The 13752-nt window shown below is 34.9% G+C and overlaps 1 protein-coding gene across 1 annotated transcript in view; it reads left to right on the top strand.

The window, feature by feature from the left end:
• The window catches only part of LOC134740986 (protein muscleblind), a 496603-nt gene that overhangs the window by 33988 nt on the left and 448863 nt on the right, over positions 1 to 13752 (top strand). The window lies entirely within an intron of this gene.

Raw genomic sequence — 13752 nt, 5'->3', positions numbered from 1 at the left:
AATGAAAGCACAATTTCATTTCACCAAGTACCTAATCTTCTACTGTTCCAGCGATTTCACATAAATAAATGGTTCCAACTGTAATTCGATTGCTTTCTTCGGAGCTAACTCTCAGTATTCTAGACAAGAAACTGTGTAATAAACAGAATAAAATTAGGTTTGCCATTCTGATAACAAAATAAATGTATAAAAAAACAAATGTAATTTGAAGTGGAATCACGTAATTTGGCGAACTTACTTAGGAGATGAACCAGGCTTTGTGTCTTTTATATTATATATTAATATATTAATAATTTCCCCGGGCCACACACGGGCCCGTATTACGTTACCGTTACCTTACGTTATTTTTTCATACAACGCTGTCAAGATTGTAAGGAGATTTTATTTAATACGTGCAAAGAATGTAATGAGTGAAATCATAACAAGAACAGTTATGATTCGCCTTCTGCGTTGCGATATGCCCATGGAATCTTGAGTGATATGCAACATACAGATGATGGTTTTCTATATTTTGCATATCACTCAAGATTCCATCCATATGGAAGATGATTTAGATGATCTTTGAAGGTTCTTTCTTTATGTAAATGTATTTCATAATAAATATGTATGCATTCGCTACTGATACCGGTCCATCTTTTAATAATTATTAATAAAAATTTGGTGTACGTAGAGAATACATTTTACAGTAATATAATAATATTAGCATTACGTAACTATGTCGAAAATTAAAAGGGCCATATGTACTATACAATGTTGTACGATACATGTGCGAATAGGTTATTCGCAACTCGTGTCGATTTAACAAAACACTCCCTTCGATCGTGTTTTAATTTATCGCCACTCGTTGCGAATTTCCTATGTTTCGCACTTGTATTAAACACTATATAATATACAATTCTTTATTCAACCCGAGTATACTTATAAAATATATTCTGAGATCGTATATCGATATATTTTCTAGGCATGGCTTGTAGGATAAAATTTCCTTGAAATGTAGATTATGCTAAGTAGTCATTACCATACTAAACCGATCAAGCTAGAATTTAGAATGTATGATACGATAAAATAACTGAACCTATTTAGGTTGGACAAACTTATCAGGTTTTGTTTAGAGATAGACGTCGTGAAACTAAATGAAGTCTATCAAATTGTTAACTTCATCTGTGTTGTAATTTTTTACACATTATTATGATCCAAATGGTAAAATGTAGATATATCCACCGTACAAGGATTGCTTCTTTAGTCAAGTCAAAACAGACTCATTAGTTAAAATCACGCACAAGACTGAATACAACCATTTTGTCTGCCGCTATCTTGAAAAAACTAACCACGTTCGTATAAACTCTTACATGCCATTAGCATTCAACAAACGTTCGTAAGTAGGTCCTGAAATAGTTATAGTTAGCAGTAAATAATTGGTCGCGTGCAGGGCGTCGCGGCGCCGACGTCGGTGCAAGTCGCACTGCGACACTGGACTTGTAACTAATTATTTCTTAATTTTACACTACAGTCTGTTTTGACTAAATCACGTAAAATGTTTAGTAAAATTGACTAGCTAGTAACTCGGGAACCATTTTTTTTCTGACCTTATTTGGAACTCGTGCATTACGACATTATTTGTACACTTTCAATAAAAGGTACTATTTTTTGAGTTTAAATAAATATTATAATTATAGGACATTATCACACAAATTGACTAAGTCCCACAGTAAGCTCAATAAGGCTAGTGTTATGGATGCTTGACAACGATACAGAAAAATAAATATATAAATATGTAATATATAAATATTAATAAATACTTAAATACATAGAAGGCAACTATGACTCAGGAATATATACATATCTGTGCTCATCACACAAATAAATACCCTTACAAAGATTTGAACCCGGGACGGGACCATCTACTTCATAGGTAGGGTCACTACCCATTAAACCAGACTTCTTCTTCTTCTTCTTTACGTGCCATCTCCGTCCAGGAGGTCGGCGACCATATGTCTATATGTCTCTCTATGTTCAGTCATGCGAATTAGTCTATCTATGTCTAAACCAGACAGGTTGTCTGAATTGAGTTTTTTAGGTATATAATAAATAATTTCATTTTATTAATAAAATAAATAGCTACAAATCCTACAGCGAGCGGTCACAGACGGTACTTCTGCCCTAAGCTTGTGTAGTACGCGTGCGCGACACATCATGTGAGGCGTTTTAAATCTTTCAAACAACTCATACAGATCTATTCATCATGTCATGTAGGTAACACTCGTACCTTTTTAGAATATAACCGTTATACAATGAGTATATTTAACCAGTAAACTGTGCAAAAAAGTATCGAAAAAACATTACATTTAAAAAATATCACCCAAGCGATCACTTTCGCCTGCGCGCGAACGGCAATTGGTTCCATGAAATCAGGCCTCCTGGGCGCTCGGTAATCAACCCGGAGAATGTTCGAATTTAACGTAGACTCTTTTTTTGTAAGGAATACCTACAAAGATTCCTATCATGAAGGAGATGCCGTTATAAAGGTAAGGGAGAATTCCAATTTGTGATGATTCTAGTCGAAAATTAACCTGAGCCTAGTTTCTTTCCGGTGGGTTACATTTTAAAATTAAAGACATTTGCGCAACACTTAAAATGGATATCACTAAATTTCGTTCAATAATATTATTTATTTCACAAAACCACTTACAATCAAGTTAAAATTTACTGTAGTTAGCGGATTACATGTATGAATAAATTTTGTAAAAAAAGTATGTAGGTATTATTTAGCCTTAGCTAAGCATAATGCTTGGTTAGCGCGTGTCGGGAGCGCGGAGGGAGCTCTAAACTCCACCAATTTATGCGGTCGGCCCGCCATCGCCATTACGATTATGGAGTTATGAGGATGGCTGCTACTCGCAGAGATTCGCATCTAGTTCTACTTTACTCTCCAGATTCCCAAAAAATCATCTCAGTAAATGATCTTAAGTGATTAAGTGTCCTAACCAGTTTTTAAGTTCTTTCAAAATGTCAGGCTTTTTAGTTAGTTGTTTTCGAACTTTACAATTTACATACCTACAACTTTGACGAGAAAGACCGGGCACCGGGCATATCATTAATGTTACTAACGGGTCTAACGCGATAAAATTTTATTATTTTACCTTTTTTCCGACGTTTCAGACAGGTTGCACTAGCTGTGGTCCGTGTCTGGTGGTGTCACATCTCTGGTTAACAGGGTACGAGACTTATGTGACTCTGAACACTTAGACAAGGAGTTAGTCCATGGTCAGGAGGTGCTGAAGAAAAATGGGTACATGCAGGAAATCCCGCGCACGGCTAGGACGAAAGAAAGACATCCGGAGGTTAGCAGGCACCCAGCCTTTTTTGCCGTATGTGACAGGGGTAACGGACAAAGTTGGATCAGCATTCAAGAAATTCCCCATTAACACTGTATACACGCCGTTATCTAAAGTAACCAGTCTTTTACGCAGCCAAAAAAATGTCATTCCGTACCAGAATCCCGGTGTCTACAAGATAGAATGCAGTTGTGGAAGTGGCGTATATTGGCCAGACTAAGCGTAGCGTTCAAGAGAGGGTGAAGGAACACGTAGCGTCAGTCTTCCGTGACCATAGCTAGTGCAACCAGGCTGAGACGTCGGAAAAAAGGTAAAATAATGAAATTTAATCGCGTTAGACCCGTTAGTAACATTAATTATGTGTACATATAAAACGCGAGAGTTTAAAGTGTTGTAAAGACCGGGCAGCTTATACCAAATACTTAAATAAATAAAACATTGCAACTCGTCAATAAATACTTAATATACTAACATGTACAGTCAGCTGCAGAGAAAAGGCACCCCCCCTGCATACAAAGTTCTGTAAATTAGTATGGACGTGGGGTATCTTTTCTCTGCAGCTGACTGCACGTTGCTGCAAGTTGTTTATCTTTAGAAATAAATCAATTCATGCTAAATTATTTATTAGCAACGTAACACAGTTACCTATATAATTTATATCCCAATAGGATTTTTTTACTTATACTTAGTAAATAAAGGAAATACTATTTTAAATAATCTTAGTGTTACCGGCTCGTTCCACAAAAAAAAATGCATCCAAGTTTTATTTTGCACTAAATAAAACATTATTTAAAACCCGCGTCAAATAACCATACTTGTATTAAATAATAATGCTATTTATTCATAAACAGGGTTCGGCGTCATTCGTTTAATTTCCATACAATGTGCCCGCGATGCGCTCCGCGAGACGGATAATCGCACAAATGACTTTTCGAACTTCGGTGGACGGCTTCATGCGTAACGGGAGATCGTTTAATGTGGTTATTTATAAGCGTTTACTTGAAAGGATGAGAGAAACACGGGCAGTCAAAAGAGCATACCTACTTAGGTGGACTAACTGGACGCCCCGTCCTGTAACTCATGCAAAGCATTTGGGCGTGAGTAGTTGGGCGGATAGAGTGGAGTTGTTGGAAGAGGTGGAGGTTCCGTGAGACTGGCATGAGCATGACCGAGCAAAATGGCATGCTCTTGTGTTGGAGGCCTAGACTCTCTTCTTCGTCTTTTTGGGTCATCGCGCTAACCAAGTAAGTATTTATAAGCGTTTACTATAGATTGCATTCCCTTCAAATAATTTTATTGTTACAACTAGGGAACAAATACAAGCAATACTACATAACAGCAAAATATGACGTACGATGATACAGAGAACTTACTACTTAATAGTCGTAACATGATTGTGTACTTTGATATTTAATAATTAAGACCTAGTTTGTTAAGGTGATAAGACTCTTATTGTGTAAGCACTACTGATAATTTATAATTAAGTGAATAATTAAAACGTGATACATTTTGTCCTTCGCTGCCTGAAACACAGGAACTCCTAGTTCAGGCATTTGTAACCCACTTTCCTCTACTAACAACTCTTAGTCTTTAAGATGAACCTCTGTACAATACTTTTTTCAATAAATTATTTGTATTTGTATTTGTAAATAAAATTCTTAAATATTTTATATGGTGTAACTTTTAAGTAGAACCACTAATGTGAAAATTATAAACTGAAATAAATGTCTGAATATTTAGACAATGTTCTTAGGTACCTGCATATTGTGTTACGTGGGTATTTTGCTTCACTTGAATAATTTTAGATTCGTCTGCTAATAAATAAAGCAGACAACTAATCTACTAGCATTGAATGTTCATAACAAAACAAAGTCTTATTTTTTATTAGGGTTAGCTACGCGCATGGGTCATCCCTGAAGTTGCAGGTATTTGTCGTCTACGGTGACTGCTTACTAGGTGGGTTATATGCTTGTTTATCACCTTGCATCAAATATATATTCGTTGTAAAAATACATTTTCAAATTCACACTCCATTTATTTAAAAAAATAATTTAATGATTAAAACAAGAAATAACTACGAAATTATTTTAAATAAATTAATGAAGAATAAAAATTTAGAATAAACATTGTAGATTTATATAAAATTCTTCTAATATTAAGAGGTTTAAACTAGCCAGATAATAATATCAAGATGTTGTTAATGCTCCCGTACGGCACATCCCCTAGACGATTTATCACTAGCCTTATTTACCACGTCCTCATAAGACGATAACTAATGATTTTAATTCAGTAACATTAATTTTCCCTTGCTTTGCTTTATTTTCTTCCCCCGTGACGAAACCTGGGATGGTACGAATTAGAGATCAATGTATTTTTTAATATCATCGTAATGGTGTACATATATAACGGTCGTAGTAAATTAGTAAATATTTATCAAGATTGTAACAATCCAGTTTATAAAATGTAATGTGCTGATATATATGATGGCATGAGGGTAAATAACTGCCCTATTAAGAAAAAAAAACTATACTCATCCTTTTCTTTTGAGTGCTAGTACTAGTGTAAGATAAATATAGTATGATTCTCTCTGTCTATGTTTGAAATGAGACAGTCTATTGACAAACTATATATGAAAAGTCGCGTATAAAATAGTGTGTATAAAACCTATAGTGCCATTCAATATCTAGACCGAAAATATCTAAATTACTGAATGATTGGTACAGAAAAGTACCAATCATGATCATCAATTTTTTCTGTCTTAAAAATAAATTTCAAGGTGCCAACGATTGGTGGTTTGCCGACAGAAGCGTAATTTAAACTGTAGATTGTGTAATAAAGTAATTTTCTAAGTAATTATTTGTTTGGCCACACTTTGCTAAATAAACAAAAACTTTACTTACTTGGCTGGCGCGATGACCCAAAATGAGTCTTGGCCTCCGATACAAGAGCACGCCACTGCTCGGTCCAGAGCGGTATCACGCCAGCTTTCGCCGACGCCGAGCTCACGCAGATCTGCCTCCACTCCACTCTATATTCTAGGAAACAAAAACTTTGTTAAATACAAATTACAAAATAAATTTAATTTCATGGTTACTTCTCGCATGTGGTCATTCGTCGGTGGCGAATGAGAGCGGGAGCATAGAGCTGGTAAATGGAATGAAAACATTCGAGTTTCGTTTTCATTCATTTAATTAGCTCGGAGTTTTAAGCGGCGCCTCTGTGTCGCTCGATCTGCCCATCCATTCGGATTTTACGTTACTACAATTTTAACAACCATTTTCAGATTTCAAGTTAGTGTTTGAAGTATTTTTATGAACTGAATAAATAACCAGGTTAATCCAGGATTTTAGAGGATTACACTGTAATGTTAGTGCTTAGTAAGTAAAGTTTACTGTTTGACGTCAAGTGCGAGTCGGACTCGCGCACGAAGGGATCCGTACCATTACGCGGAAACGGCAAAAATCACGTTTGTTGTATGGGAGCCCCACATATTTATTTTGTTCTGTTTTTAGTATTTGTTGTTATAGCGGCAACAGAAATACATCATCTGTGTAAATTTCAATTGTCTAGCTATCACGGTTCATGAGCTACAGCCTGGTGACAGACGGACAGACAGACAGACAGTCGAGTCTTAGTAATAGGGTCCCGTTTTTACGCTTTCGGTATGGAACCCTAACAAAACTATTATCTAAAATACTTGCAAGTTGGGTGAAACCAGATAGCTCTCTACTTCATATAATAGTAGTACCTATATAAATACATCGCTGACTCGTAAGTTAGATATCACAGACGGACGAAGCTCCGTAAGCTTGCAATGGGACGGGCCGTGTAGTCCTTCGTTATACGGGTATGTCGCAGAAAAATGATAGTAATTGATCTAATTTTCTGGCTACATATTTTCATCGCGTATCAAATGAGTACCTGTTTGAGGATATGCATACTTATGATCTACGTCGAAACAGTGCCTGTTTAAGTAATTATTTCCTATTTCGTTCCGGTTATACTGTTGCGAAAAACTTTTGATTTGTATATAGGGTACACGTTTCAGTATATTTAATTTAATTTTAGCAATGAAAATTTGTGAAAGTTACCTCAAGAAATACTACAAGTTTATACTTAGTTCGGTATCCGGTTTCACCCGAATACAAGGGGTGAAATTGGATTACCTTATAGTTAAATTGTAATCATTGTTGGTTTATCTCTTAAGTAAAGTAATTATTTGATCTCTTACTTGCTATTTTTTTAAATATACATGTCGATACAAAATAATTAATCGTGATGTAATTTCCTGAACTATCCGGTGTCACCCAACCTTCCCTTAAAGTTTATTCCTCGACCTCATTTTCAGTTGATTTACTGTACTACAGATGGGAGCAAAAACGAACGTGTGACTTTCAGTTTTTAGTTCCCTGGAATTTACTAGAGGAACTCCACGGCACATGGACCCGCGCGCAAAGTAATTAAATAAACAGTAAAGAAATTAATTTAACTGAATAACTTGTTACGTACGAGCGCCGAGAAAAGCGATAAAAGCTATATTTAAGGCGATCAGTGTTACAGATGTAATTATTTCAAGCGTTTAATATTAATGTGGTTCCCCTTGTGTTGTTAACAGACTTGCGACCTAGGAGTTAGTACGTACCAGTTTTCGGTACGTTATTCCACTTTATTAACCTAACGATTAACGGCTGTTGCTTTTGTGAAACTAAATTTAACTCATACATATCTTCACGCCAAGTTATTTGTTAGGTGATTTAAAACTAGGTCAGGCTAGTTTTATATATTTGTTTCATTAAATTCCTTTCCGTATACCAAATATGGAAAACTACTCTTAAACAACTTTGGGAACAAATCAAAATATTTTTGATTTGTGTTTTAAGTAGTCACACTACTATATATAAATTATAAACTGAAATAGATGTCATATATTAAAGAAAAAGTGACGAAGCCCTCCAGTTCGAATCCGGCCTTCACCATTGGAGGACTTCGTCACTTTTTCTTTAATATTTGACATCTATTTCAGTTTACGGAAGACTAGTTTAAGAAGCATTATTACTGGATTCATTATAAAATGTTATCGTTTTTGTCTATCATTTCATATGGGTTGGATATACATATATTGTTTACTTTCATGCTGTGTTTTAAATTCATGCATATGTAATCATGCAGCCATGTATTTTAAGAAAATTATTTAACTGTTTTTTGGATAGCAAACACTTATATTGTAGCGTAATTCGAACAGATTATTAAAAAACAGTACTTATTGTTAATTCATTATGAAAAGTCAAAGTTATAGGGTGAGAGTTAGGCAGTGTTGGCCGAACGTTAATTGCAATTAACCATTAACCAGTACAAATTGAACCGTAAACCCTAACGTACGGTTACAGTTTACGGTTCAATTTTTACTGGTTAATGGTTAATTACATTAACGTTTCGACCAACACTGGTGTTAGGTATTTTATTGGCCACTACATAGTAATTGGCCACTCCTAACAAATCAGTAAGAAACAAGCCAATAGAAGTCTTATTGTTAAGAGTAGCCAATTTCTATGTAGTGGCTAATAACTATAGCAGTCACCCTATTTTGTGTTTTGTATTTCTTTTATGTAAATTTTATCTTGAGTTTGTGCAATAAATATGAGTTGTATGTCATTGTATTGTTATATTCATTATATTAATGGCTTATAATTTGTATCACATGTAATTTTATGCATAATTAGATAAAATCTATTTTATATATACTATATACAGGACGTATAATTTTTTTGATCGTAAATTAAAACACTTTCCGATATTATATTCAAATTAGCGCAGTATTTAAGTTAAAAAAATTACATTTCTTTTTAACGAAATGGCGGAAAATTGGGAAAAATTGGAAAAGTTGATGATTTTTTTATGTAATTTAGGCGGTTTTTTCGGGGTTTGCACAAATAGTATAAATTTCTAATTGTAGTAGGATTTTTTATGTATCTTTAACCAATAATTGTATAAATTTACGCAAATTATGATTAACCCTATGTAAATTCTAACACTGGTTTAGCAATGAAAATCGATCGATCGATGTTTCAGTTGTTTTTAATTATTTTTCCCAGAATCAGTAAATAATTATGTAAGACATATATTAATTTCAGGCAAAAAGAAAAAATCATGCATAACAATTAACAAGTGAAAAAACATGGGCCAGTCATATGGCGTTCTAAAAAAAACATTTATCCATATACACATTTTTTATATTTTTATACATTTTCATTTTAAGTTTTAATCGTGTGTCGATAGATGGCAGTAAATTTACTGCTACTACAAAATTTACTATGACAATAACCTTCTATACTATCTATTCTTTTTGCAAATATTAAGTGCAGTTCGTACCCTTAATAGTATCTACGTTAAGAATGTAATAACGTTAATGTATATAATATGAGAACTATAAAAAAAAATAACGCCTACGCACCTTAATGAGCTACGAAATACTTTCATAATGTCCAACGATTAATTACCAATTTAAATATTCAAGTAATATTGTAAGTGATATATATAGGGAGAGAGAGACTATATATTATATAATAGAGAGGCCGACGTATCCCCGTGCGGGAACGATTCAGCCTCAATTAGCTCAGGCGTCAATTATGTTTATTTATTCAGAGAGGCAGAATAAATAAAACAAAATAGAAGAAAATATATCCTTGATGATACACATCCACACATTGAGGGTAAATACCAGTAGGTAGTTTCGACTCTTAAAACAAAAAGTGGATTACTTATTCTTTTTGTAGGTACTTTTTTGCTTCGGATAACCGTAGGTATACTAATCTGTAGAGTAAGTGAATGGTGTGTTGTGGAACAGATCTAACAAGCCACTGTATATCGCAGCCAAATGGCCATTTGAAAGGTTGCGGCGCCAGCTCAGTGCCTACAGACGGTTTATACTCTCTAGTGAAATTTCTGATTTTTCTTGTTTAAGCCACATATTTTCACAAAACTTCACCATACCCAACCTGACTTTTCTGCGGTTATAAAAACTTCCGCAGTACGGCGTAAATATTATACTTAAAATTTCACTCCAAAAAAATGGTGAAGCTAACGAAAATCCTAAAACCTTATAAAACACGGCTAGATAACGCACACATATACCTATGTCGAGTGCGGTGTGCATAGAATAAGCGCCCGGCAAGACGAGATATTCGCGCTACGAAATATATCTACAACGATGTGATATTATGGTGCAAAATGGCATACTCGTATAGACGAGGACTACAGAGTGTGGAAAGTATGCACTTATGTTTGCGTATAGCCTAATTTAGGTGTTTGTCTGAATAAATTATTGCCATCTAGGCCCATAAATAGACTATGAGATAGCGTTGGCCTAGCGCCGCATGAAGATTTAGCGCAGCTCCGTATTGCTTAATACAGCTCCAACGGCATCAACCCGGGTCCTTTAGCTTTGCTGACACATGGATTAGGTATGTTATTTAATCGCTACATTTGTTGAGAGAAGTTATTAGATATTCGCTATGGTTGTTTTATTTATCTTAAGAAATGTTTTCGTAATACCAGTCATTTTGTTTTCTGACTTGGCAAAATCTAGGTACTTAAGTAGTTGTTCAATAGTTGAGAGATTGCTAGTTAAAAAAAATCAATAAAGTATTTTACGTATGTACACCAAGTAGGTACCTAAACAAAATTGGATATTTGTATGTATTTTGTACAGTCTGTTCATAATCGAATAACTTTATTCTTTGGCCCCAGGTATCGCCGGACGGTTCCGTAATAGGGGCGCACGCCAATCGTAAAGCATCGCTCGGGCGGCACTAAATGTCAATGTACAAGGGCAAGACGAGCCCTTACCTATAGCTACGGTGTAGGTCCTACGTTTTCCTATAAAACGTCTGTAGTCTGTAGGTATATTTTTATACTTCAAGTTTGAATAGCACAGGGTATAAACAGTTTTTAGATAGGTAGCATTTTAAGTCTCTAATATTAAAAGCCTTCCTAATAAATACTAGCGACCGGCCCCAGCTTCGCACGGGTAAACCATAACAAATTATACATCTAAACCTTCATCAAGAATCATTCTATTGATTGGTGAAAACCGCATGAAAATCTGTTTAGTAGGTTTTAAGTTTATCGCGAAAATACAAACATACAGATAGACAGACGCGGCGGGGGGGGCTTTGTTTTATAAGATGTATATCTAGGTAAAGTAAGCACCTATTTTAAATAGAAAAACCCAACAACCGCATATTAAAAAGTAACATTATATTCAAGACATAATCCTGGCGTGCCTACACCGATTGCGATGATCGTTACGTTACAATCTACGCCCTTACTGATTCAGACTAATAATATTTTTCCTATTTATGTATACAAAAACAACCCTTTTATGTTAAATTGAAAAATGATAATACTGTACGAATTAAACACCAATTCAATACGGATATTAGTGCGTTACGCTGGAAGACATGTAGTTGTGTCTTATAACGAGTGAGAGCATAACGAACAATAAGTTTTCGATATAATGTTGTTACGTCACGTGTGAATATGCCCCTTGTTTTCCTCATAACGCGAGCTAAGCCTCCGATATTAGGGTATCAATTATGCACGCCTGGTAACCGTAACGAGAACTAAATTTACTTAGCTCTGTAAATGGTTTTGCTTTATTATATTTTTCATGGAAAATTGTTACCCGTGTGCTTACGAAAATGTAATGAACTCAAGTTCGTTTTACGTTATTTAAGTAATCAGAAGATATTTAAAAAGCTAAATATATGACAGGGAGTATTTATTTACCATTTAATGTAGGGGAGAGCAAGGAGAGTTGACACACATTTTACTTTTTCGGTCATAACTCTGTTGTATTAAAAGCTAGATTTATGAAATCTATATCACCTAATAGCAAATTTTATAACCATTTACCACCCAGAACAGAAATATCATAGTGTTCTTAGAACTATAAACATTTGTTTTGTGCATCAATCCAGACTGTTTAACTCTTCTAATTCCGAGGTACCTTAAAACAGGTACAGTCGAGTTCATAAATATGTACACATTTCTTCACCTTAATCCATTGCAATAACTTTATTTAGGAAAAAAAAGGCCTTCGTCGCTGAGCGATGATGCCGGCCTAAGGTAAATTGACACACATATATAATTTATAAATTAAAACAATAAATAGCAAACTAGTGTCAGTGAAACATTTTCACCGTTAAGCGCAGCTCAATTAAGAATTTTAGTTTTAAATTTCGCCTTTTCGCGGGTTATAACTTTAAAAAGAAAAATATGCTACATTTGTCAATATTTTTGTCGAGTAAAATAGTTGTTAGTGACTGATGCATTATGAAATACACGCATTTTTCAATAAGGTTTCAATTGGTGACCAAAAAGCTAAAATAAAATTTAAAAATATGATTTTAACAATTTGGTATGAACAGCCTCTGCCGAACTCAAACAAGAAATTGATGAGGCAAGTTGCAACAAGATGTTTCAACCTAGGTACCTCACCTTGGAATTTTTCAGATGTTTACACTTCTTTGCAATTTTAGTTTACAAAACATGGACATGGATGGTTTAAGTAGACTTAAAAACGTTGATAAGTCCAAATATATGATAAAAAAACCGGCCAAGTGCGAGTCGGACTCGCGCATCGAGGGTTCCGTACTTTTTAGTATTTGTTGTTATAGCGGTAACAGAAATACATTATCTGTGAAAATTTCAACTGTCTAGCTATCACGGTTCATGAGATACAGCCTGGTGACAGACAGACGGACAGACGGACAGCGGAGTCTTAGTAATAGAGTCCCGTTTTTACCCTTTGGGTACGGAACCCTAAAAACCACTGCCAGAATGCTTCAAACATTTATATCGAAACAACTAATTGCCAAAACTGATAAGGAAATGGCCTAGAAAAAATGTCGAGAAACTTACTTTTAGCAGTATTTTAGCTCAAACCGCTGTAAAACCTGAACTGCTCATCTGAGGCCAAAACCATATATGATGAAGTTGGTAAGAATGGAAAATGAAGCATTTTTTTCTTTGGAGTCATACTTCTAGCGTCTATAGTTTGCGACATATGGACGCTGTTTCAACTTAGTCTGTGTTACCCTACCTCGCGGTCTCCCCTACCTATTATACTGAATAACATCAGCTTTGATACTGTGATTTCTGAATCCTTTTTTTTATATTTACTTTGCTACGATTATGACGCAATCGTAGCAATAGGTAGCCTATAGGTAGGTATGACAGGTTTTTATCGAGAACGATCCTATGCCTAAATGCATTTCGACAGTCGTCAAATAAATCTGGGCTTTAAAGAAACTAGCCACAGATAAAAGCAGGAAAATTATTTCAGCACGAGGTTAATTGTCAATAAAAATGGTGTGTTAATCCGTCCATCGATACCTGCCGTCGACAGGTGGATTAC

Source organism: Cydia strobilella, chromosome 4 (assembly GCF_947568885.1).
Source record: "Cydia strobilella chromosome 4, ilCydStro3.1, whole genome shotgun sequence".
NCBI lineage: Eukaryota > Metazoa > Arthropoda > Insecta > Lepidoptera > Tortricidae > Cydia > Cydia strobilella.
The sequence above is the reverse complement of the archived record's forward strand: the minus strand, read 5'-3'. Positions and strand labels throughout refer to the sequence as shown.